Genomic DNA, 24,365 nt, shown 5'->3' on the forward strand with positions numbered 1-24,365 from the left:
CAGGGACACTACTTTTTGCTGAAAGACAATATAGACAGGGAAATAATATCAGTAACACAATCCACTAAATGGCATATACATCCTTAAAGGAAAAGCTAAATAAATTTCAAGTAGAAATGGACAGTAAACGCCTCCTTCCATCAGATTAGCTCCGTCCTGGTGGAGAGATGCCCCTTTCTCGCGAGAATTATAATAAATCATTTTCTGTTCTTATCGAGAAGCCTCTTCATTTACTTAAAATTTTGAGTAAGCGTCTTTTATCTCATACAGTTTTGGTGTATTGACCGGGAACGCCCTCTAGTGGCAACTCCTACCCATTTCGATCGGGGGCAGGCTCTTGTCAGGGAATTTTCTCTGATACTCTCTGAGCTTAAAGAGGAGGATTGCTGCCCTGAGGGGGCAAAAATCCTAGAGAAAAAGAGGAACTCGGAGGAATAGAAATTGAATATAAAAGATAATAGCTCCAAATAAGTGAAAGCAAATTCTGGCCGGCGGGTGGATGAGACAGTCGCTGAAAGTTGTACGCATACAACCCCGAGGTAAGTACTCAGGGTCTGGAGGTTTAATCTGGCTGAGTCTCTGACTCGGGAAGCTTTGGACACAACTTCCAAAAATTTACGGGACTTTAAACCTCAGTGCATGGACCCCAGTTGAGCCAGCTTCATGGGGACTGTTGGGAGTAGGGCGATCTCTCCTGGACAAATTCGGCTAGGTCTTTTGACCTGGAAGTTTCCCGTGAGGGACTTCAAAAATTCATAACGGGAAAAGAGCAGTCTAAACCCATTACTTCAGAGCAAAAATGGAATGATATTGACATACCGGTAAATACCCCTTGGGGAATACACTTCAAAATTGGAACGAATTTCCAAAATATAAGGTAAAAGATAAAAGAAAAATGATAAGATATTGTTGTTTTATCTGGGGTGGCGCAGATTTAGTAATGTGGCTCAAATATGGGTCTTCAGAAGATTGGGTATGCCAAAAATTGAATATGTCAATGCTAAAAATCCCTTGAATTCAGAGGACGGCACTTATGCTGCCCTTTGGATACCAGAAGCCCAGCAGATGGTATTGAAAGGGAAAAAGGGAGAGGAAGAGGAGAAAGAATGCAAGCCACATCCTTGGGATTCGCTCCTCACTCCCTCCTCCCCATGTACCTCAGTTTGCAGCGGGCTTGGTGGCTCCACTCCCCCCGCCCCCCAATCGAAAGAAAAAGGGGAAGAGGACTTACATAGTTCTAGTGAGCTACATGGTGCTCTGTTTAGAGAATTGAGACCACTTTTAAAAGATCAGGAAAATTTGCTCTTGAGAGTGAAACCAAAAATACTGAGTTATTTCCTTTAAGAGAAGTCGAGTCAGCTCAAGGAGGCTTGATCTATGTTAATTCACGTCTTAGTGCGGCTGAGGGGAGAAATTTTAAGAAACAAATGAAAACCCTAATGGTAGACTCACAGGGCTTATCAGAGCAATTAGATCAATTCTTGGGGCCTAATATATATACTTGGAGTGAATTAATGAATACTCTAAATATTCTATTCTCTCAAGAAGAAAGGGGGGTGATAAGAAGAGCTGCTATGGGAGAATGGGAACCTCGGTACCTACCCATGGCTGGGGTGGTGCCAGCTAACCAAAAATACCCTACTCAGGACCCCCGGTGGGACCATAATAATGAAGCCTGTAGAATTCATATGCAGGGCTTGAGAAAGTTAATTATAACTGGCATTAGGAATGTTGTCTCTAAACCGCAGAACATTAAAATAGCTTTTGTGATGGTGCAGAAGACGGATGAAACTCCATCTGAGTTTTTAGAAAGATTAAAAGAGAACATGAGCAAATATTCAGGGCTAGATGTGAATGACTGGATACAGAATCCATGCTTAAATTACATTTTCTTACCAATTCTTTGCTTGATTAAGAGACCAACAGACAAAGTTATGGAAAGTTATTGGATTTAAAAATTGTTTGCTGTGATTTGAAATTATTAGTATTAATTATTAAGCTCCCAAGTCTCATGCTTTGTCAGTATTAGATTATTTAGGTCCTTTTGCCTGGGCAAGGAGGCTCTTTAACTTTTTTTAATCTGGGAAAGACTTTCCAACTCAGATATGGGAGCGGTAAGCCATTCTCTATTTTACTTGAAGGAAGATCAGTAATGGAAATTAACAAAGTAAAAGACAGGCACTGGAGTGAAAAGTTGAGTTTTGATTTAATGAGATCTAAAAGCCAAAATTTGTACTTTATGTTTAAATTAAGTAAATATATCTGATACCAAAAGACTATGTGTGTAAAAATTGCAAATGTACTTTAGAATTTTAGTGATTTCTTTTAAAAGCATTAACTCTGTCCATGTACTTAGACTATGTGGACAAAGGGAAAGTTACCCCCCTCCCCCCAATATGATTTAAAGGTTGGAGTGAGACTGAGAGGGCTGCGAGGGGGAAGAGATGGAAGAGGGCTCTTCAGCTCTTTAAGGGAGTAGAGTAAAAAGAAGAGGAGTGTTAAAATGGTTTTTTGTAGGTTTAGGTTTGACATGATTTCAAGTTAAGTTTTAATTAAAATTGGTTTTGCCTATGAATATACATACAAAAGTATGTAAAAAGAAGCCTATGGCTAAATGTGAAAAGACCTTGGGCTTTAGGTCTTGTAATTTTTGTCAATTAGGTTCATGAGGGTTTTGTGATAAACTGTAAACTGTTCCTAAAAAGAGGAAGATATGATTTTTGAAAAGTTTACCTATCAAATTTACATTTGTAAGCTAATTTGTTATAAGAAGGGAGACCAGGAATTTTATGGTAGCTCTGGGGAAAATTTTAAGAAAGCCTCCTAGCCCCATCCCCCCCTTTCATTTGGAAGCCCAGTCATTACAGAAGGACTTCTTAAGATCTAATATGAACTGGAAATACTCAGAGGAGAGATGTTAACGATTTCTTATTGTGAAGAAAAGGAGTGACCCCAGTCCCACCAAAGGACCCCTAAGATCTGGAGTCTAAAATGATCACTTAAGAGGTGTGGCCCTTCATTTTGTTAAAGTTGTAATCTCTTTGTGAAATGTAAGCTACATATGGAATTCCTAAACTAGGAATTTGCTTTGGTGATAAATAATATTTAGTGATTGGTTTTTAGGACAAATTTAAAATTTAAGATGTCAGTCCCAGTAGGAAAATTGTGTCCTCAGTCTGGGATAGAATCCTTCTGGCTCAGTTTCCCCATTGTGTTCCTTTGACAGAAGGACTGAGGAAGGAGTCCAGGGTGGTCCCAGGCGGTTTAGGGGTTTCCAGCATGTTCTTGATGGTAGTGGCCAGTAACCTGGAGAATTGAATTAATATGTCTTTATGGGCCTCTAGAGAGTCAGTACAAGTGGCACAAGGTGAGGTTTCCCAGGGCCCTTTTAGACAAATGGGACTAAAACTTTTTGGGGGTAATGGACAAAGCAATTAGTAGTAAAAAAAATTGACTGCATTTTTACTTTAGGGAACAGAATTTTAGTCTAAGTTTCTTAGAGACAGGTAACCTCTGGTAATATTTTGCATAGTTAAATGTTTCTGTTTTGATTTGAATTCATTTCATGAGCAAAATTTGAAATTAGTGTTTAAACTTGTCATATATGTAGCTCATTCTTTTAGACTGAGCAGGGTTATAAAGGTATACAGAAGCTTGGGAAGCAGAAGTAAATCTATTAGAGCAATAACATGGTTTTAATGATAAATTTGATTTTATGATTTTTATATAACCAGGAACTAGAATATGTATAGAAAGATGTGTAAGCTGCTTAAGACTTGCTTTAAGAGATGTTCTTTAGGCAATGTGAAATTATAGTCATATCTGAAACCTGATTATTAAAGCTTGCTATTTTGAGATTTTATGAGACTATTAACTGACTGTTAATCTGAGTCTAACTCCAGGTATGGATAACAAGAAAGGAGGTCTGAGCCTCCGATCCATGATGCCAGTAAGCCTGTGAGATGCTGGTATGAACTGCAAAAGGTGCTCTTATGGGAGGGTTGGGAGAACGGCTGTTCAGTCTGGGCTGAAGTAGGATTCTCCTGACTCAATTTCCCCACTGACACCTAACAGACTTTAAGCCTGGCTGGATGCTAGTTGACAATATACTCCTGCCTGGAATTGACATGAAGATAGGGAGATACTGTTTCCCTGCAATGTCCCTACTCTTAGAAGAAATCTCCTGTAATCAAAGGTTTTGTAAGTTTAATACCAGATCTATTAAATTACAGATTGTTGGCAGGGGAACATCTGAAGTTAAGTCTAAAATTGAACTATTAGGTTTAGGACTTTAAAACAGCAACAATATGTTAGGGTCCTTTAATTCTTAGTAATAGTGTGGAGACCATCAGGCTAATGAGACTTGTGAGGTTAGCATACATGGTTATTGTACTTGTGTAAGTACTGGAGCCCGTTATTGACTCCTTAGTGAAATCTCACCCTCCTGATGGGGGGAATGAATAGTAAACTAATGTAAGATATAAATACTGGGTTCTAATGTAGATTTCTTATAAGTGTATAAAGCTTATGAATGGTCATCTAAAATGGTATTAAGGTCAGTTTTGTAGGAGAGTGGACATCTAGATTTCTACAAGATGATAAAGGGAAGAAGATTCAGAGATGCTGTGCTGAAGATGGCCTGAAGGAGCATCTAAATAAGAAAGCTGCATCAGATGATGTCTCTCCTTAGATGAGATTGAACCTCTGAATGGATATTTCATTGATCTATTTGCATTTTAAATGTCTGTATCTGTACTTATAACAAGGGGTCAGTCCCCTTGTAATTTGTCAATGTGTTTGTCAATTTTGCTCTCTTCCTATATTCATATAAAAGGGATGGATGAAGGGAAAAATTCATAGGGGAAAGACTGTGAGGATTGGATCTAGGTGTGGAAACGGGAATTTTAAAGATTGTCCATGTTCTCATCCAAACTTGGTCTTCTCCTTTAAAGCATGAAGGAGAAGAGGAAGTGGTCTGAGAGTATAAAAAGTGAAAGAAATCAATTAACAAATAATCCATATCAATAGTGGTGTGAAAAGTCTTCAGATGATAGAGAAGAGGAGGGATTGAGTGAAATAAAGATATTGTGAAGGTTTTTCATAACAAAAATGTGAGGTATATTGTATTTTCTTTTCCATAAGGTCTCTCTTCTTGGATACCTGAGTTTCAGGAATCCAGGGCCTGTGGACAGCCAGTTGCCCCCCCTCCCCCCTTCACCTTTCCTTTTTTGTGATAGTGCTGTGGACTGTAGCCAAAACTTGGAAGTTACTCAAATCTCCCCTTTTGTTTGTTTTACTGTTGCCACATCGACAGTACAAGTTTCCCTCCCCCCTGCTTTTTACTTTTGTCTGTAGAGTAGCCACATCAGCAGTTAATTAGGTAATTGTGTTGGGATAGGTGAATGCTTCCTGGGGTTTGTCTAGTTTTTTGCGCTTAGATTGTAAGCCTGCCTCCCAGTCAATGGAGAGATGGGATAGTGGGGAGGTGGGATTTCTCTGATAAAGACCTGATTTCTCAAATATATACAAAACTGAATCAAATTTATAACAATACTAGTCATTCCTTAATTGATAAATGGTCAAAAGATATTTACAGGGAATTTTCAGATAAAACAATCAAAGCTATTTATGGTCACACTAAAAATGCTTCAAATCACTACTGATTAGAGAAATGCAAACTAAAACAATTCTAAGGTACCACCTCACACCCATCAGATTGGCTAATATGACAGAAAGTGAAAATGACAAATATGGGAGGGGATGTGGGAAAATTGAAACACTAATGCACTGTTAGTAGAATTGTGAACTGATTCAACCATTCTGAAGAGCAATTTGGAACTGCACCCAAAGGGCTCTAAAACTGCGGATACCTTTTGACCCAGCAATATCACTACAGGGATAAAGAACAAAAAGGAAAAGGACATACATGTACAAAAATATTTATAGTGGCTCTTTTTGTGGTGGCAAAGGATTGGAAATTGACAGGATGCCATTGGCTGAACAAGTTGTAGTTTATGATTGTGATAGAATAGTCTTGTGTTACATTGTACCCAGAGAAATAAGATTCTCTTAGAAAAACCTGGAAAGACCTATGTGAACTGATTCAAAGGAAAATTAGCAGAACCAGGGGAACACTGTACACAGTAACAGCAATAATGTTACTGTGCATCAGTATGCGATGATCAGCTATGACTGACTTATCTATTCTCAGAAATACGATGTTCCAAGGCAATTCTAAAGGCCTTATGATAAAAAATATCATTCACTTCCAGAGAAAGAAATGATGTGTTCTGATTGTAGATCGAGGCATACTTTTTAAAAACTTAAAATATTTTGTTTTGGTTTTTTGTTTGTTTTCTTTTGGCCTGTTTTCTTTTACAACATGACTAATATGGAAATATGTACCACACAACTGTGCATGTATAACCTATATTGAATTGCTTGCTTTCTCAAAGAAGAAGGAAGAAAGGGAGGGAGAGGGTTTGGAAATATATGTAATTGGGGGAAAATAAAATATTAAATATTAAAATTAAGTGGGTGAAAGAGGATAGAAGAAAATTAAGGAGAAAGTATAGACAATAGAATAATTTTGAAGGGAACATAGAATATATTATAATTTTTTTAAACCCAAGGGTACAAAATGGCAATTGATAATTCCATATAGCGTTCTCATCTGTGTTCTCTTGTGAGTGAGGACATGTTCCTTTTTGATGTTTAAATTTAGAATAACTTTTTAAGGTACAAAACCTAGGAACAAAGCAATAACTCAGGTCCTGATTTAACCAGCAGTGATATTTGCTTCAATTCATTTTTTTTTCAGTATTCAATTTATTTTCAGTTCAGTCCAATACAGTTCTAGAAACTAGGGATCTACCTTGATATGATCGAGGACTTGGGGACACATTGTATATCAAACTATCTGAAGCTGATGAGTTCTTTTAGCTTCCACATTAATAAAAGCCATGCCCCATTATTTGTCAGAGAATTGCACAAGTAATGCTATAGTGGGGAGCTGATAAAATATCTGTGATAGGCAAGCTTACTTCCAGGCCACTCAAAGCTGCTAGTTCTTTTCTTCTCTTTTTATAGTTCCAATTCCATATTTTATTTTTAAGTGGTATAGTGGATAGACTGATGGCCCTGGAATCAGAAAGAACTGGGTTCACTTATTTTCTGTATGATCTTGGAAAAGTCAACTATCTTCTTTGTTCCCTTAAAACTCTAGAACAGCAAGTCATATGGAATGTACCAAATCTGCACCAGTATATATAAAATCTTTCAATACAGGAGCTTTATGTAGAGTTGGAAGATGGGTGTCAAATCCTGATATGCCACTTCCTGTTTATGTGTAGTTAGGCAAGTCACTGAACCACTCAAGATCCAGGTGTCTGCATTTGTTAAAATGAGGGCAATACTTGCACTACTTACTTCAGAAATGTTGTGAGACTTGAAGGAAATAATGTCTGTAAAATGCTTGGTAAATCATAAAGTGTTAGAGATTGTCATAGGATCATAGCTAGAGCTGAATGGAAACTTGGCTGTCATTGAATCCAACGACTTCTTTTCACATATGAGAAACAGAAGCCCTAAATAAGACAAGTGACTTGACTAAGGTCATATAGGGAGTCATTAGCAGAGTTTAGATTTGAATTCCACCTTGCCATATGCACTGCTGCCCTCACAGGATACTTGCAATGGTCAAAGGAAATCATGCATGCAAATTATATTAAAGTGCACTAACTATGACTGTGTATGAGTTTAAATGCTGTATAAAAGTCTGACAATGATGTAGCTCTTTTCATTATTACCTCCATACTGAACCTCAGCATAGAAAAAAATGGAATAAAGTAGAATTGCATCATTTCCAGAATGCTATACTTGATTTGGGGATTTGATGCACCCAACGACATTTTATCTTCAAATGGGAGCATCTGGGAAGACTTCAGTACTCAAATGGAATTCTTCTGGCTCTCCACCATGACTGAGCAAAAAACTATTCATGAGCATGTGTCTCCCTAATAATAATGGTCAGAAAGTTTATTCAAAGAGAGCTCCTATCTTTGCATGTAATTGAGAAAAAATAAAATACATATTTTTTTTAAAAAAGTGAACTCCCTCCAGAATCCAGGTTATTCTTTCTTGTCCTTGTACCATGTATCTTCCATCTGTAAGGAACCAATTGGCAGGAATTAAATAATAGCAGTGATGGACTAAGTACACAGATAAATTTCAAAGAAATTTATTCCTGCTCAGAAGTTCATGCCAAAAGGGGAAGAACAAAGATGGTGAAGTAGAAAGATACACAGATGCTTAGCTCTTACCCCAGAGCCCATAAAACACCTGCAAAGAAGAACTCTCAACAAATTCTAGAGCAGCAGAAGCCACAGAACAATGGAGTGGAGGAGATTTCTGCTCCAGAGAGACCAGAAAAACTGACAGGAAAGGTCTGTCGTGCACCGGACCCAAAGCTGAGCCCAACTCTGTCTTGGCCATGCGGCACTGAGGGGAACAGATCTAAGCAGGCTTCAGGAACAGCATCTCCAGTGGCAGCACGCATCCCTCAACCCACAAGCGCCAAAGGTCAGTGAGAGGGTCTTTTCAGCTGACTGAGAGGGGAGCAGGGTGTCCCCATAACTCAGGCCCCCTCAGAAGACAGCAGCAGAGGCAGCAGCTGACAGGGGCTCCCAAAGCAGGCAGGATCCCAGATCCATTATTGAAAGTCTCCTCATCAACCCCCTGAGGGAACTAAGCCCCGTGTGGCAGCCCTGCCCCTACCTGAGTAGCTGAGCTCAAACTCACACTGAATAGCAGCCCCATCCCTGCCGAAAACCTCTAAGGCTTGGGAGCAGCATTTGAATCTCAGCCCCCAAGTACTGGCTGGGCAGAACTCGAGGCAAGGTGGTTGTGGAGAGGAAACTCAGAAGTCAAGTAACTGGCTGGGAAAACGCCCAGAAAGGGGAAAAAAATAAGACAATAGAAGGTTACTTTCTAGGGGAACAGGTGTCTTCCCCCATCCTTTCAGATGAGGAAGAACAAGGCATACTGTCAGAGGAAGTCAAGGGCCCTGCCTCCAAAGGGGACTTAAACTTGGCTCAGGCAATAGAAGACCTTAAAAAACAAGTTAGCAGCTTACTAAAGGAAAACCAAAAAAATGCTGAGGAAAATAACAGCTTTAAAAAGAGACTAACTCAATTGGAAAAATAGGTCCAAAAAGCCAACGAGGAGAAGGACGTTTTAAAAAGCAGAATTAGCCAAATAGAGGAGAAGGTTCAAAAGCTCACTGAACAAAATTATTCTTTGAAAGAGAGAATTGAATCCAGGGAAATGAATGACTATGAGCTAAACCAAGAAGTTAGTAAGGAAAACCAATAATTTGCAAAAATTGAAGATAAGGTGAAACAACTCATTGGAAAAACAACTGACCTAGAAAATAGATCCAGGAGAAATAATTTAAAAATTACTGGACTACCTGAAAGCCATGATCAAAAAAAGATCCTAGACATTATCTTCCATGGAATTATAAGGAAAACTTCCCTAATGTTATAGAATCAGAGGGAAAAATGGATATTGAAAGAATTCATCATTCACCTCTTGAAAGAAACCTGAACAGAGAAACTCCTAGGAATATTGTGGCCAAATTTCAGAGTTCCCAGATCAAGGAGAAAATTCTGCAAGCAGCTAGAAAGAGACAATCTAAGTACTGTGGAAATACAATCAGGATAACACAGGATCTGGCAGCTTCAACATTAAGGGATCAAAGGGCTTGGAGTGGGATATTTCAGAAGTTAAAAGAACTGAGAATGAAACAAAGAATCACCTACCCAGCAAATCTGAATATAATACTTCAAGGGAAAAAATTGACATTCAGTGATATAGACAAATTGAAAGACTTCATGTTGAGGAAAAAAACAGATCTGTATTTAAAAATTTGACTTCCCAAGACAAGAATCAAGAGAAGCATGAAAAGGTAAACAGAACAGAAAAATCATAAAAGACTCTCTAAAGCTGTTTACATTGCTACATGGAAAGAAAATATTTTTAACTCTTGAATCTTTTCTCAGTATGTGGGCAGATGGAGAGATTGTACGTACACACACACACACATACACATAGATAGATAGAGAGTACAGGGTGTGTTATATCAGAAGAGATGATATCCACATACACACACAAATAAAATAAAATAAAATAACAATTAAGAGGTGAAGGAGGAAAATTCTGGGAAGAGAAAGGGAGTAATGGAATGGGGCAGGCTATAACTCATAAAAGAGATAAGAAAAATTTTATTCAAGGGAGGAGATAAGGGAGAAGGGGAGGGGGGAAATAAAGCTACTCTCCCCACGTGTGGTTGAAGGAGGGAATAACATGCTCACTAAATTTGATATGAAAATTTATATACACCACAGGAAAGTAGGAGAGGAGGCAACAAGTGGAGCGAGGGGAATGTTAGAAGGGAGGACAAATGGGAGAAGGGAGTCACTAGAAACAAACACTTTCGAGAAGGGAGAAGGTCAATTGTAGAGGGGAGAAAAGGGGGGATAGGGTAGGTCAGAGGGCAATATAATTAGTATTATACAACTTGATTGCTATGGAAATCTTTTGCAAAACAACACATATTTAGTCTGTATTGAATTGCTTCCTTTCTCAGTGGGGCTGGGGAGCGAGGGGGGGAGGGAGAGAAGATGGAATTCAAAGTATTAGAAACGAATGCTGAGAATTTTTATTGCATATAATCGGGAAATAAAAACTACAGGGATAGGGATATGGAAATTCGTCTTGCCCTGCAAGAAAAGACAGGGGGAAAGGAGAGGGGTGGAGTGTGATGGAGGGGAGGGTACATTGAGGGAAAGAGTAATCAGAATGCAAGGTATTAGGAAGTGGGGGGAGGGGAGTGATGGGGAGAAAAATTGGTCATGTTACAAAGTGAGGTAAAAGCAATTAGCATTAAAACAATAGACTGAATTAATTACTGAGAATAAATCAATGACATCTTTAGTTTGGAGAAAAGAATTTCAGTCTAAATTTCTAAGAGGAAGGTAACCTCGGGTTAAATTTGTCATTGATGGAAAAGTCAAGTTTTTAATGGTAAATTAGATTTTATGATTGCCATTTAATCAGGAGTTAGAATGTGTATAGAAAGACATATAAGTCAGATAAGACTTGCCTCAAAAGATGTACCTTAGCCAAAGTGAAACTATAATCATATTTGAAACCTGATTATTGGAACTTGTCATTTTTAGATGCTATGGGACTATTAAGTGACTGTTCTTCTGAGTCTAACTCCAGGTATAGGAAGTAAGAAAGGCGATCTGAGCCTCCAATACATGATGCCAATAAGCTGATGAGATGTTGGTATGAACTGCATAGGTGATCTCAAGGGAAGGGTGGGAGAATGGCTGTTCAGCATGGGCTGAGGTGGGATTCTCCTGACTCAATTTCCCCACTGACATCTGGCAGACTTTATGCCTGACTGAATGCAAGTGGATAGTCTAATTCTGCCTGGGGTTAACATGAGGTTGACATGAAGTTGGGGAGATATTGTATCCCTGCAATGTCCTTACTATTGGTGGCAATTTCCTATAGTCAAAAAGTTTGTAAGCTTAATACCAGATCTATTCAATTATAGATTAAGGGTAGGGGAACATCCAAGGTTGTCTAAAATTAAGCAATTAGGCATAGGACTTTAGACCAAGAACTTTAAGTTAGGGTCCTTTAACTCTTAGTAATACTGTAGAGACAATTAGGTCAAGAGTTTGTGAAGTTAGCAACATACATATTATTTGTGTCTCGGTTAATGTTTAAAAAAAATTCTTTTGTGGTCCATATTGTAAATGCTTTAAAAAGATGTACCACCTAACCAAAAGTTTCAGTTGCTATATCTGTTACAAACTGTGTTAAAAATAAAAAAATAAAATTTAAAAAAATTTAAAAAAGAAGTTCATGCCAAGTTCAAAGGAGTCTATGATTGGTCACCAGGGTCCATGTCTCCGATAATACAAAGAAAGAAGTTAATCTCAGGTTAAGTGGGTCCATAGTTCAAGTAGGATCTCAATTCTGTCTGATACTTATTTGTTATATGACTGTGTACACTGATTTCTGCCTCTAATTTCCTAATCTCTATACTTACTGGGCAGAGAAGGTGGGAGAGGATGGAATCCTAAGATCATGCCTCTGAAAATTCCTGTCCCAGAATTGGACCAGTTCCTTTGTGCATAGTCAGAAGTTTCAGTAAACTGCTGCTGGACTTAGTCACTGTTAGCCTTTAGGTCAGTTCTACAGGTTAAAAGTGAATGAGCTGCTGGTTCCCCATAAGTTTAGGACATTCTGTTTATTTGACTTTAGATTTCCAAGCTGAGCTAAAGGCTAGAACAAAATCCCTGATTTGCTCCTGGGATCAGAACCAAACAGTTATGTATGCAACCAGAACATTTTTTCTTGCTCAAGAAACAGATAAGGTCCATGTTTACATCCACTCCCTTCATCCAGGATCTTTGACCTAGAACCAGCTTTGAGATGACAGAGGTATCAGATGCCATGTATTCCTGTACCCTGTGCTGATTCAGGCATCCCCTGAAAAATCTTTCTTTCCTGGTGCTTCCTGCTCTGGTGCCCTGTCCTGGTCATACTTCCATACCTAGATGCTGGGAAACATCACAAACATGACACAGATGGATAATATGACAATGAAAGGGAACTTCTGTTTTTCAGACATCTTCTGACGACCCCCTGCCTAGAGCTAAACAGCTTGACTTCTCCTAGTGATAATTTCATCTTTCTATAGGTGAAGGAATCAACAACAAAAATTTATTATTCATATGATTCTTCTTAGCAAGTAGAAAATGGTAGCTTGGGCAGAATTGATGAAAAGCCAGAGGGGAAGTGAACAATTCTTTGTTAGAGAGGGCAAGGAAAGCCAAATAGTTTGTCATGAACCCTAGGTTTTAGGAAAGCAGATCTCAAAGGGTTGAGTGAAGAAAGGACTAATATTCTACAGGGGATGTCAATCCAGAAGAGATGGGAGATGTTCAAGAATAAAATGGTGAAGAAACAATGGGAAATCATTGCAATGAGAAAGAGAATTGGGACTTGTCTGAAGAAATCAATGTTGATGCAGACGGAACTCATTAACCAAGTTAGATTTTTAAAAGAAACAGACAGAAAATTGTCTCTTGCTATCCTTTGATGATTTATCATTCTGGGAATGGTTAAGAGAAAATCTAACTGCTCCCTGCGAATTTAAGTCACTTTACACAGATGAACCAGCCAGATGAACTAGGTCCTGAAAGATTTTCAGATAAAATTACAAAAAAACAAGCAAATAAAAATGCAAAATAAGTACTGAGTTTTATGGCAATTCCTGGCAAATACTAAGAACAGATCAATAAAAAGATGTTTAACAAGCACCAAGAGGTGTAATGATTACAAAAGGCCACCATGTCTTCATCTAAATAAATCATGGCAAGCTAATCTCATTTCATTCATTAACAGAAATGTGCAAGGCGGCAGAAGAGCAAAACGCTTGGATTTAAACTTTGATTTTAAAAAGATATCAACAGAACATGGAAGTAAAGCCATGAAGGAGAGAGCAGGCATAAGAATATGGCACAGGTGTATAAAAATAATGTGATGAGTGCTGTAGCTCACAATCATCTAAAACTGGCTAGGGAAGAAGAGAACAACAAAGATGGTTGTTTGTAAAAGTTCTATTTGGGGGTAAAGTAGGATCAACCACAGGAAAGCACACTTGCTTGGGGTGCATGGGGCAATAATGCCAACAACAGAAAGGGGGCAGATATGGTCATTTCTTTTTTGTTTCCTCTGCCAAGGAGAATGGTACATGCCCTCAAAATGACTCAACAAAATGGCTGAGAGGTGATGCTCAAGATAAGTAAGGAGACAGTAGAAGAACATCTGATTTTACTTAATAATCTAAATCCACTTTTTCAATGAACAATGAATAAAATCTTTCTTTTCCCCTCCTACCTCAGCTCCTATAGAAAAACAAAACCTTGTAAAAACAAATTCCCATATTGGCTATGTCCAAAATAACTGTTTCAGTCTGTACAGTGAACGTGTCAGCTCTGTATCAGAAGGTGGGTAGCATATTCCATCAAGAGACCCCTGTAATGGTGATTTGTCACCATGCTGGTCACAGTTCTTAAGTTTTTCAGAGTCAATTGTTTTTACAATGGTGTTTTTATTACATAAACTATTCTCCTTCTGCTCACTTGGCTATATATCAGTTCATATGGCTTCCCATGTTAGTCTTAGACAATCTCTCTTCTTTCCTTACAGCACAGCAATATTCCAACATATTCATATACAGTCAGTCGTGTTTTAATATGATGTATGACTTCCCTCGTTATCACAATATCTAAAATCATGCAATAAAACCCCCAAGTTTATAGGGTAAATGGGGTTAGGGGTGCAACAACTTTGCCAGTAACCTTTTAAAAAGAGTAAGCAAATGAATAGAAATGGTAGCACAGTTCTTAACATGGAAAATTATTAAGATACATAAATATTATAATAAATGTTACTACAGGTACACTGCTACTCACTTTGAGCCCCAGGGTGGAGGGGAGGCCAAACCCCTGTGCCTTGAGACTAGAGTCTTAGGGAAAAAGTTGAAAGGAGAGGGTGTAAGGACCAGGCCTTTTCTGCTCACAATTCCTAACTGCACCATAAAATACACAACATATGAGGCACTTTCCCTGGCCTGAAACCTTGAGTTTGCTTGTGTAAGTGGGTATGGAAAGGATTACACCTTGTAAGTCAGCAGGGTGTGGTGCTGTTTCTCAGGGAAGAGATCACACAGAAGTAAACTCAAAATTCAAGTTATGCTCACCACGCTCCCTAATGGATTCATCACACTGGAACAAACTCCAATTTTCCAAACACGCATCATGGCAGAACTGACTGTGCTGAGATTTGTCCAGCCATTCTCTAACTGAAGAGCATTCCCTCAGTTTCCACTTTCTGCCACATAAAAAGAACTGCTCTAAATAATTTTATACATACACACACAATATATATGTCATAGATCTCTTTCTTTGATCTCTGCATATAGACCACGTATTTCGTGGGCACAGGGTATATGAGCTGTCAACTTTCAGCACTAGGCCTCAACCATGGGACAATGAACATGTGGGAATTTTCCACTCCTGGCCTAGTCGCTTGTGGGTTTTTTCCTCATCATCCTGCTTATGTGGAGACATAGAGGCAGAGTGGGGGAAACTCCCTCCAGATGCACCTCCTCTGTCTGCCTTTTGATACTTTCCCTATCTGAACTTACCAAAGACCCCCAAGTTTCTCTTCAAGGTAAGGAGGCTACAGGACCTTTTTAATAAAAATTTTTTTAATAAAAATTAAAAAATTAAAAAAAGCTGAGAAAAAAGATATATTCCTTGCTTTCTCCCTTAAATTTTCTTCCGAGAGCTATAATTTCTATTTTATCCAGAGTTTTATTCACCTCCTTAAATTTTTTTTCTTTATTTTGAGGTTAGATTTATCAAGTTCAGAGAGGGGGAGTTTGACGTCCCTCACTAGTATAGTTTTGTTGTCTATTTCTTCCTGTAACTCCTTTAACTTCTCCTCTAAGAATCTGGAAGCTACACCAATTGAAGTATGTATATATATATATTTAGTAATGAAATTGCTTCGTTGTTTACGGTGCCTTTTAGCAGGATATAGTTTTCTTCCTTATCTCTTTTGATTAGATCTATTTCTGCTTTTGCTTTTTCTGAGATTAGGATTTCTACCCCTGCTTTTTTTACATCAGCTGAAGCACAATATATTCTGCTCCAACCCTTTATATTTACCCTATGTGTATGCCCCCATTTCCAATATGTTTCTCGTAAACAACATGTTGTAGGATTATGGTTTTTAATCCATTTTGCTATCCATCTCCCTTTTATGAGAGAGTTCATTCTATTCACATTCACAGTTCTGATTACTATCTGTGTCTTTCCCAACATCTCCTTCCCCCCATTCATGCTTTCAGTTCTCCCTCCTCTCTTCCCCTCCACAATAGAGTTTTAATTTGTGACCACCGCCTCCCTCAGTCTTCCTTCCCTTCTTTCAGCCCCCTGTCCCTTTTAATCCCCTTTTCCCTTACTACTTCCTCCCTCCCTTTTAGCCTCCCCTCCATTTTCTTTTCCCCTTCTCCTTCTACTTCCTATAGAGCTAGATGCATTTCTATACTTAACTAAGTTTGTTGTTCCCTCCTTGAAGCTGAACAGATGAGAGGAACTCTCAAACAATGCTCATCTCCCTCTCCTCTTTCCCTCTACTGTAATATATTTTTGTGCTTCTTCTTGGGGTGTAATTCATCTTTTTCTGACTCTTCCTTTTCACATCTCCCACTACAATCACTGTGCACTCTTAAATCACTTTTTTGTTTTTTTCCCGTTTACATTTTTATGCCTCTCTTGAAACCTGTGTGTGAAGATCAAATTTTCTATTGAGTTCTGGCCTTTTCATCAGGAAGGTTTGGACATCCTTTATTTTATTTAATATCCATCTCCTTGCCTGAAATATTATGCTCAAACCTGCTGGGCAATTGATCCTTGGTTACAGTCTCACTTTCTTTGCCTTATGGAATATTGTATTCCAATTCTTTCGGTCTTTTAATGTAGAAGCTGCAAGGTCCTGTGTGATCCTCACTGTTGCTCCTTGATATTTGAATTGTTTCTTTCTGGCTGTCTGCAGTATTTTCTCCTTTGCTTCACAGTTCTCGAATTTGGCAATGATATTACATCGTGTTTTTAGTTTCAGATCCTTTTCAGGAGGTGATGATGGATTCTTTTGATGACTATTTTCCCTCTGGATCTAGGACTTCTGGGCAATTTTCCTTCCTATTTTCTTGGAATATGTTGTCCAGGCTATTTTTTTCATCGTGGCTTTCTGGTAGACCAATAATCCTTAATTTTCTCTCTTGGATCTATTTTCCATGTCAGTTGTTTTTACAATTAGACATTTTGCATTTTCTTCTATCTTTTCATTCTTTAGATTCTGTTTGACTGATTCTTGATGTCTCTTAGAGTCATTAGCTTATGCTTGCCTGATTCCAATTTTTATCTAATTATTTTCTTCAGTTACCTTTGGCAACTCCTTTCTCATCTGTCCAATTGTTCCTTTTAAGAAGTTATTTTCTCCAGTTAGGTTTTGTACTTCCTTTTCCTTTTGTCCAATTTTCCTTTTAAATTCTTCTGTGACTTTTTTTCCCTATATTTTTAAAATCATTGGTCAGTTTTTCTTCTATTTCTTTAATTTGGCTTTTAAAATCCTTCCTAAGAATGCTCTTTGTGCTTCAGACAAGTTCATATTCTGTTCTGAAGTACAGTCTCGATACTGAACTCTTTGGTATTCCTGTTTTGGTCCTTTTCCCCATAGAAAGATTCTATATTCTTTACTTTTCTGCTTTTTTTTATTACTCATGATGATCATCCTTTTCCTGACTTTTAAAGTAGATTTCTGTGTCTGGGGAACAGGGGGCCCTGTCTCACAGTTCTAGTGCCTAAAACTTGAGACTTTTTGTGTTGTGGTCACTGGTTCTTTCAGCTGCAGTTTACCTGGTGCTGAGCTGGCTAGTATTGGACAGCAGAACCCAGGTGAACTCTTCTTGGGTTTCCCAGGACTTACCCTTGAACTAGCTATGTTAAGTGTGGGTGAGGGATGGTCTGGCCACAGGAGGTCTCCTCTACTGAGGTAGAGCATAGGCAAGCTCAGTGGTTGGTGATTCTATCTGTGCTAGTGTCTTCCTGATTTCCCTGGGGTGCTGAGGCATGCCTGGGGTCCTGGTCCTGGTGTTTGCAGGCTTCACCCCCCTGGGGCTCAGGACCTTCTCCTGATTTGCTGGGGTGGTGTTTTCTGGGACAGCTCTGGTCCTGCACTGCTCCTCTTCAGCTGCAGCAAAAGGGACCCTCCTAAGCAATTTTCCTAGCCTTATGGGCTAATAGACTGTTTAACCCTTTTGTTGCTCCCACTGTTTTTCCCAGGGAGATATTCTCTGGGCTCTTCAAGGTTGACAAGGGGAGGGAGATAGCAATTACTGATCACTTCATCATCTAGGCTCCTGGAACTGAAAATCTACCTTAAATTCTTTATTATATTACTCTTTATGTCCAAATAATACCCATTCTGGCCTTATCTTGGCATACTGTATGACATGTTTGTCTATACCTTGTTTCTGCCAAACAATTTTTCAATTTTTCCTGCATTTTTTTTTGGTCAGATTGTGAGTTCTTGGCCCTAAAGCTGAGATCTTTGCATTTATCAAACACTAGATTACTACAGTCAGTTACTACTGTGTATTGTGTACCCAATCTATTCTACTGATCCACCACTCTATTTTTTAGCCAGTACCAAATTGGTTTCACAATTACCACTTATAACATAATTTGAAATCTGGTATGGCTAAGCTACCTTCTTTTGCATTTTTTCTTTAATTCCCTTTATGTTCTTGATATTTTGTTTTTCCAGATGAATTTTGTTGTCATTTTCCTAGTTCTATAAATTTTTTAAGTTTGATTGATATGGCACTGAATAAGTAAGTTAATTTAAGTAGAAATATCATTTTATTATACTGACTCACTAAAGAGCAATTAATATTGATGGCAATATAATGATGTAATGGTAGTAAACTACTATAGACTACTCTGATTAATACAATGATCCAAGACAGTTCTGAAGGATTCATACTGAAAAATGCTATCTACCTATAGAGAGAACTGGTGAACTCTCAGTGCAAATGGAAGTATAATTTTTTGACTTTATTTTGCTTCCTTTTTAGGACATGACAAATATAGAAATGTGTTTTGCATGGTTTCAGATGCACAACTGATTTGCTTTTTGCCTTATCAATGGATTAAGAAGTGGCTGAAATTGGAAGTTGAAAGGAGGAGAATTTGGAACTCAAAATATTTGAAAATTGCTAAAAAATAAGTTTAAAAATTAAAACATCAACAATAAAAAGAAACTAGAGCTAAAAAAGGTGAAGAGATGGGACCAAAGTCCCACAAGTAGTAAGATGCAAAGATGGGATGTCAACCCAGGTCTTCTGACACTAAACCCAGTGACTGTACCACAAAATTTTCCTTAAGACTTGAGACACATCTCCTGGGATTTAATGTCAATCATCTGAAAATTCTGTCAAAACCGAAGGCTTCCACTTCTCTCAATGCTTAAACCTTTGTAATCTACCTTTTGATCCCATCAGTCAACTCAAACTGATCTCTCAAAAGTCACTAATTCTTTCATTCAAATGTGCTGATTTTTTCAGAGTCCTAACCCTTCTGTACTTATCTCCTCCTATCAATGCTGGGGATGATATTATCTATCTGTGTACTCTCTCCTCTCTGGGTCACACCCTCCCTTAGTTCTATTCTTGTTTCACTGATTCTTTGTCTCCCTTACTGGTTTACAATTCACATCTTAACCAAGGAAAGCATTACTCCTATAGGATGTTGACCACAAAATCACAGAAGGAACTTTCTCCATGGTAATGTCTGCACACTATCCATTTTGGCTTACCTTAAAGGTGACCCTAAGTGCATTATAGCATCACTTGCATTCTGTTTCTACCCGCTTGTGGAGCTTTTCTGTATGCATTATGGGTAGCCACATAACAACTCCAGTTTGCCTATGTTTGTCTTCATAACCAGGCAATCCTGCTTTGTTCCAGATTCAGGATGCTCATCAGCACTTTCTACTATACATAAACCTCATACTTCCTTTCAATGTGGTGTCTATCTCTTTAAGGAATAAGGAATAAGGGCAACTAGGTGTGTGACCTCAAATAAATGCCTTTGCTTGATTTGCAGACAGTCTGAGTCTGAATTCTTTAGAGACAACACCATGACATATGACTTGCACTCCAACAACATCATGCCCACGAACTGTTGTTTCACAAGACTCCACTTCTCTGATACTGTTTCTGTCTTGGCAACTTTGTCAGCTCTCAGGGTTTAACTATCATCTTTATGCAGATAAGACATGCATAAAGCCATGTAAATGTATGTACATATATACACACATACATATAAATGTATTTGTGTATGTGTATCTATCCAGCCCCAGTCTCTACCTTGAGATTCAGTCCCACAACACTGGTTGCTTTTTGGAAATTACAGATTGGATGCCTCTCTAACGAAAACACATCTGAACTCAGTATTTTTACTCCCAAACATTCCCCGCTTTTGAAACTTCCTTGTTTCTATCAATGCTCTTCTTATGATTAGGAGAGGAGCTCATTGACCTTGAGTAGGTTGCATTTAAATGAGTTTCCCATTACAGAAACCTGTGTGGAGACTGACAAGTTCAACTATGTTCTCAGAAGTCCATCACAATTTTCTCAGTTCAGATCTTTGGACTTTTGAACATAAAATTCTTGTTCATTGCCAAGATGCTAAAGAGTATTTGGCTTACAACTAGTTCTCTATATAGGATAGAATTTAATTCTGAAACACACTTAGAAGTGTACTGTGTGCTGCTTTCTGAAGCCTTGAATGCCCAACTTTTGCTCATCTCCTTCCAGTGAAAAGTAAGAAATTTATGTGCTAAAATCTTGATGATGGAACTAACATTTAACATACCATAGGTGCATAGTAGGACTTTGAACATCTGAAAAATAGGTGGGAAGATATTTATTTCTTCTCCACCAGTTTTGTCTCTGAAAGTTCTTACTAAGTTAGAAAAGTTTTGAATGTCTACCTAGATTTAAAGTAGGAGTTCTCTGTGATACCAGTCTGGTGATACACTTTTGTTTTCCATTTAACCTTAGTCTGCCTTTGGAAAGATTCCTCCCCAGAACACTAAGATGAGAAGGGCAACTAATTTGATGTCCCAGAGCACTAATATGTAAATGGTCATCCCCAGAGTACTAGTATTGGAAGAAAATTAAGATAAAAACATAACCCTCAGAGTAGTGACACAGAAAGAATACTGCTTCCCAGAATTACTAGCATGGGATGGCTCATTCCCAGAACACTGACATGCATAAGCTATCATCCAGAGTAACATCACAGTAGCAATATAATGCCAACATTGAAAAGTTCTTCACCAGAATTACTAACTAGGGAAAGCACATCACCAGAGTACTATCAAATGATCAATTCTCTTAGTCATAGCATCACATGAAGACTATCTTTTGTATATGAAATAGAGGTTGTAATAGACATCTATGGAGAAGCTCCCAATGCCCAGGAGTCCTTTGGGTGTTGCTTAAATTCCCCTTGCTGTACTTCACTTTCCTAATTCTGAGTATGAAGGCTTTGGACTGTATGATTTCTAGGGTACATTCTACTTGAAATAGTCTAGAACAGGGGTTCCTTACAGTCTTGGTGTCATAGACTTCTTTGCACTGCATCTGGTGGAGCCTAGGGAGAGACGCCTTTCACAGAATCTTATTTTAAACACGTATCCAATAAAATACAGAGAATTGCAAAAGGAAGTAATTATAGAAAATAGTTATCCCAATGATTTTTGTAATATGTTTACCGACCAAACATTAAGAATCATTCAACTATAAGATTCTTAATTCAGTAAATTTGCCTATGGTCGGTATTACATGATACAAAGTGAATTTGTTTCAATTTTCTACCTAAATATATGTCATAGCAAATCACCAAATATGATCATTTCATCTCATTCGAGCCTCATGCCTTTAGCTATACAACTCCAAATCTCTATGGTGACCCCTGGTCTCTCTTTGGTATTATAGTTTTTACTTCCTCAATAGCTTTTTAGACATTTATAGACATCACAAAGTTATTTTCATTTTCCAAATTAGCTTTCAATCTTGAATAATTTCTGTCCAGTGTATTATTTTATCCTAGGCATCCAAACATGAATATTGGAGTCAGCTTTGTGTTTTAAGTAGTGCCTTCCTATAATCAATCTTCTCCAAATAATCATCAAATTTGTCCCTTTCTTCATTTATTGCATAGTCCAGGCAATTGGTCTATCAGGTAATAGGCATTTATTCATCACCAATTACATACCAGACATCGTGGTAAGTGCTGCTAGGGATAAATGTAAAGGCAGAAGCGAACCCTGCCCTCAAGAAGTTCCCATTCTGTTTGGGGAAGCCCATGTCTTATTGGAAGAAGCTTCATCATTTCACAACAGAACTTTTGTTATAGATTGTAAATGGTAAGAGATTTATTACTAGTTCTATTTTTGTTCAAATTCAAGACAAACTCTTCAACACCAGAGTAATACAAGTCTATGCTTCCACCACTGATGCTGAGGAGGCCAAAGTTTCTCAGTTTCATGAAGACCTACAACTGCTTCCAGAAGTAATACCTAAGAAATGTTACTTTCATCACAGGGAATTGGGATGTTCAAATAGGAAATCAAAAGATAATTAGGATAACAGACAAATTTGGTCTTGTAGGACAAAGTAATGCAGGACAGAGACTAAGAGAGTTTTGTCAAAATAGCTCACTGGTCATAGCAACACTCTTTTTCAACAATGCAAAAGGTGACTCTACATGGGGATATCACCAGTTGATCAATATCAACATCAGACTGATTATATGCTTTTCAAGCAAAGGTGGAGAAACTCTATACAGTTGGTGAAAACAAGACCTGCATCTGATTGTGGCTCAGATCATGAGCTTCTTATTACAAAATTAGACAAATAAAACACAGCAGGGAGAACCATGAGTCCATATAAGTATGGCCTAAATAACATCCTTTATGAGTATGAAGTGGAAGCAGTGAATAGATTTAAAGGATAGACTACCTAAAGAGCTATGGATGAAGTTTCATAATACTGTACAGGAGGCAGCAACAACAAAAATTCTCAAAGAAAGAAAGGGCAAGAAAATAAAATAGCTGTCTTGTGAAGTGTAACAAATAACTGAGGAAAGAAGGAAAGTGAAAAATTGGAGAAAAGAAAATGTATACCCAACTGAATGTAGAATTTCAGAGAATAACAGAGAGAGAAGATTTTCTTATGTGAGCCAAAAAGAATAAAAGAAAACAATAGAATGGTAAAGACAAATATCTTCAAGAAAATGAGAGAGATCAAGGGAATATTTCATGCAGAAATGGAAACAATACAAGACAAAAGTGGAAGGGAAGGAGAAGATATAAAAAAGAACTGATGAGAATACTCAGAACTATACTTGGAGTTCATCAGTGCTCTCTCTGGAGGGGAACAGCATTTTTTTTCATCAAGAATCCTTTGGAATTGCCTTGGATCATTGTACTGGTCAGAGTAGTCAAGTCTTTCACAATTAATCATCGTCATAATATTGCTTTGACTGTGCACAATGATATCTTGATTCTTCTCCTTTTACTTTGCATCAGTTCATAAAGTTCTGGCCATTTTTCTATGAAACCATTCTCCACAGCATTTCTTATAATCCAATTGCACTGCATCACAACTATATGTCACAAAATTTTCAGCCACTTCCAATTGATGAGAATCCCCTCAATGTCCACTTCTTTGTCACCACAAGAAGAGCTGCTATAGAATTTTTAAAAATAATCTTGGTCCTGTTAAAAGTATTTTACTGAGCCAATCTCTAACCTGAAAATGATGAAACAGGAGGCCAGAGATAAAACTCCAGTAATCATGTAGTCATTTAATTAATTAGGTACATTATGAGGAGTGGATTTGCAAACTGGGAATTTTCCTGATCAGAATTCCACCTTGCTGAAATGAAAACAGAGATTACATACATAAATCACAAGTGGGAAGGAAGGGGGAAAGTTGGATTATGAACAATCATTTCCAGGGCTCGAGAAGGTTCCTTTAAGTGGAAAACAATACAATTCTGGAGTCCTGTGGGAGCAATATTGTTCAAATTTTTTCAGTTTTATTACTTGATGGGTCAACAAGACCAGAAGTCTGTGATGGGAATGCATTCTACAATCTTTAATTTCCTTCATTTCAGGTACACAATCAGTGACTGTGAGCATTGTCAGGCTTTGATTGATCATTGCAAGCTGTATTGTGAGCTTCTGATTCTCAAGAGAGGCAATTCTGAGAAATCTAAATTCATTATGTATATTCATTATGTATATAATATCAATTATTATAAAAATAATAATTCACTTCACAATCCTTTTCCTTTGATCTCTTTGGGATACAGACCTAATAGTGGTATTTCTGTGTTAAAGGGTATGAAGAGTTTTATATCCCTTTGGGCATAGTTCCTGAGTGTTCTCTAGAATAATTAGACAAATTCATTACTCCACCAGCAGTGCTCAATGAAGAACTGTGAAAATCAAATGAAATAATATATGTAAAAAGTGTTTGACACAGTGTGGTGCATAGTAAGCACTCTAGAAATGTTTATTTCCTTCCCCTTTATTTTTCTTGCCTTCCAGATTCCAAGAATGTAGTTCATCTG

General features: G+C 37.9%; 1 long non-coding RNA gene across 1 annotated transcript in view; it reads left to right on the top strand.

Moving 5' to 3' along the window:
* The first annotated feature begins 256 nt into the window (after nt 1-256).
* Nucleotides 257-24,365, top strand: part of LOC140517376 (uncharacterized) — a 33,354-nt gene continuing 9,245 nt past the window's right edge. The window contains exon 1 of the long non-coding RNA XR_011971566.1: nt 257-539. This is a non-coding gene — a long non-coding RNA (uncharacterized lncRNA). The remainder of the gene's footprint in view (nt 540-24,365) is intronic.

The sequence above is a fragment of the Notamacropus eugenii genome, chromosome 1, assembly GCF_028372415.1.
Source record: "Notamacropus eugenii isolate mMacEug1 chromosome 1, mMacEug1.pri_v2, whole genome shotgun sequence".
NCBI lineage: Eukaryota > Metazoa > Chordata > Mammalia > Diprotodontia > Macropodidae > Notamacropus > Notamacropus eugenii.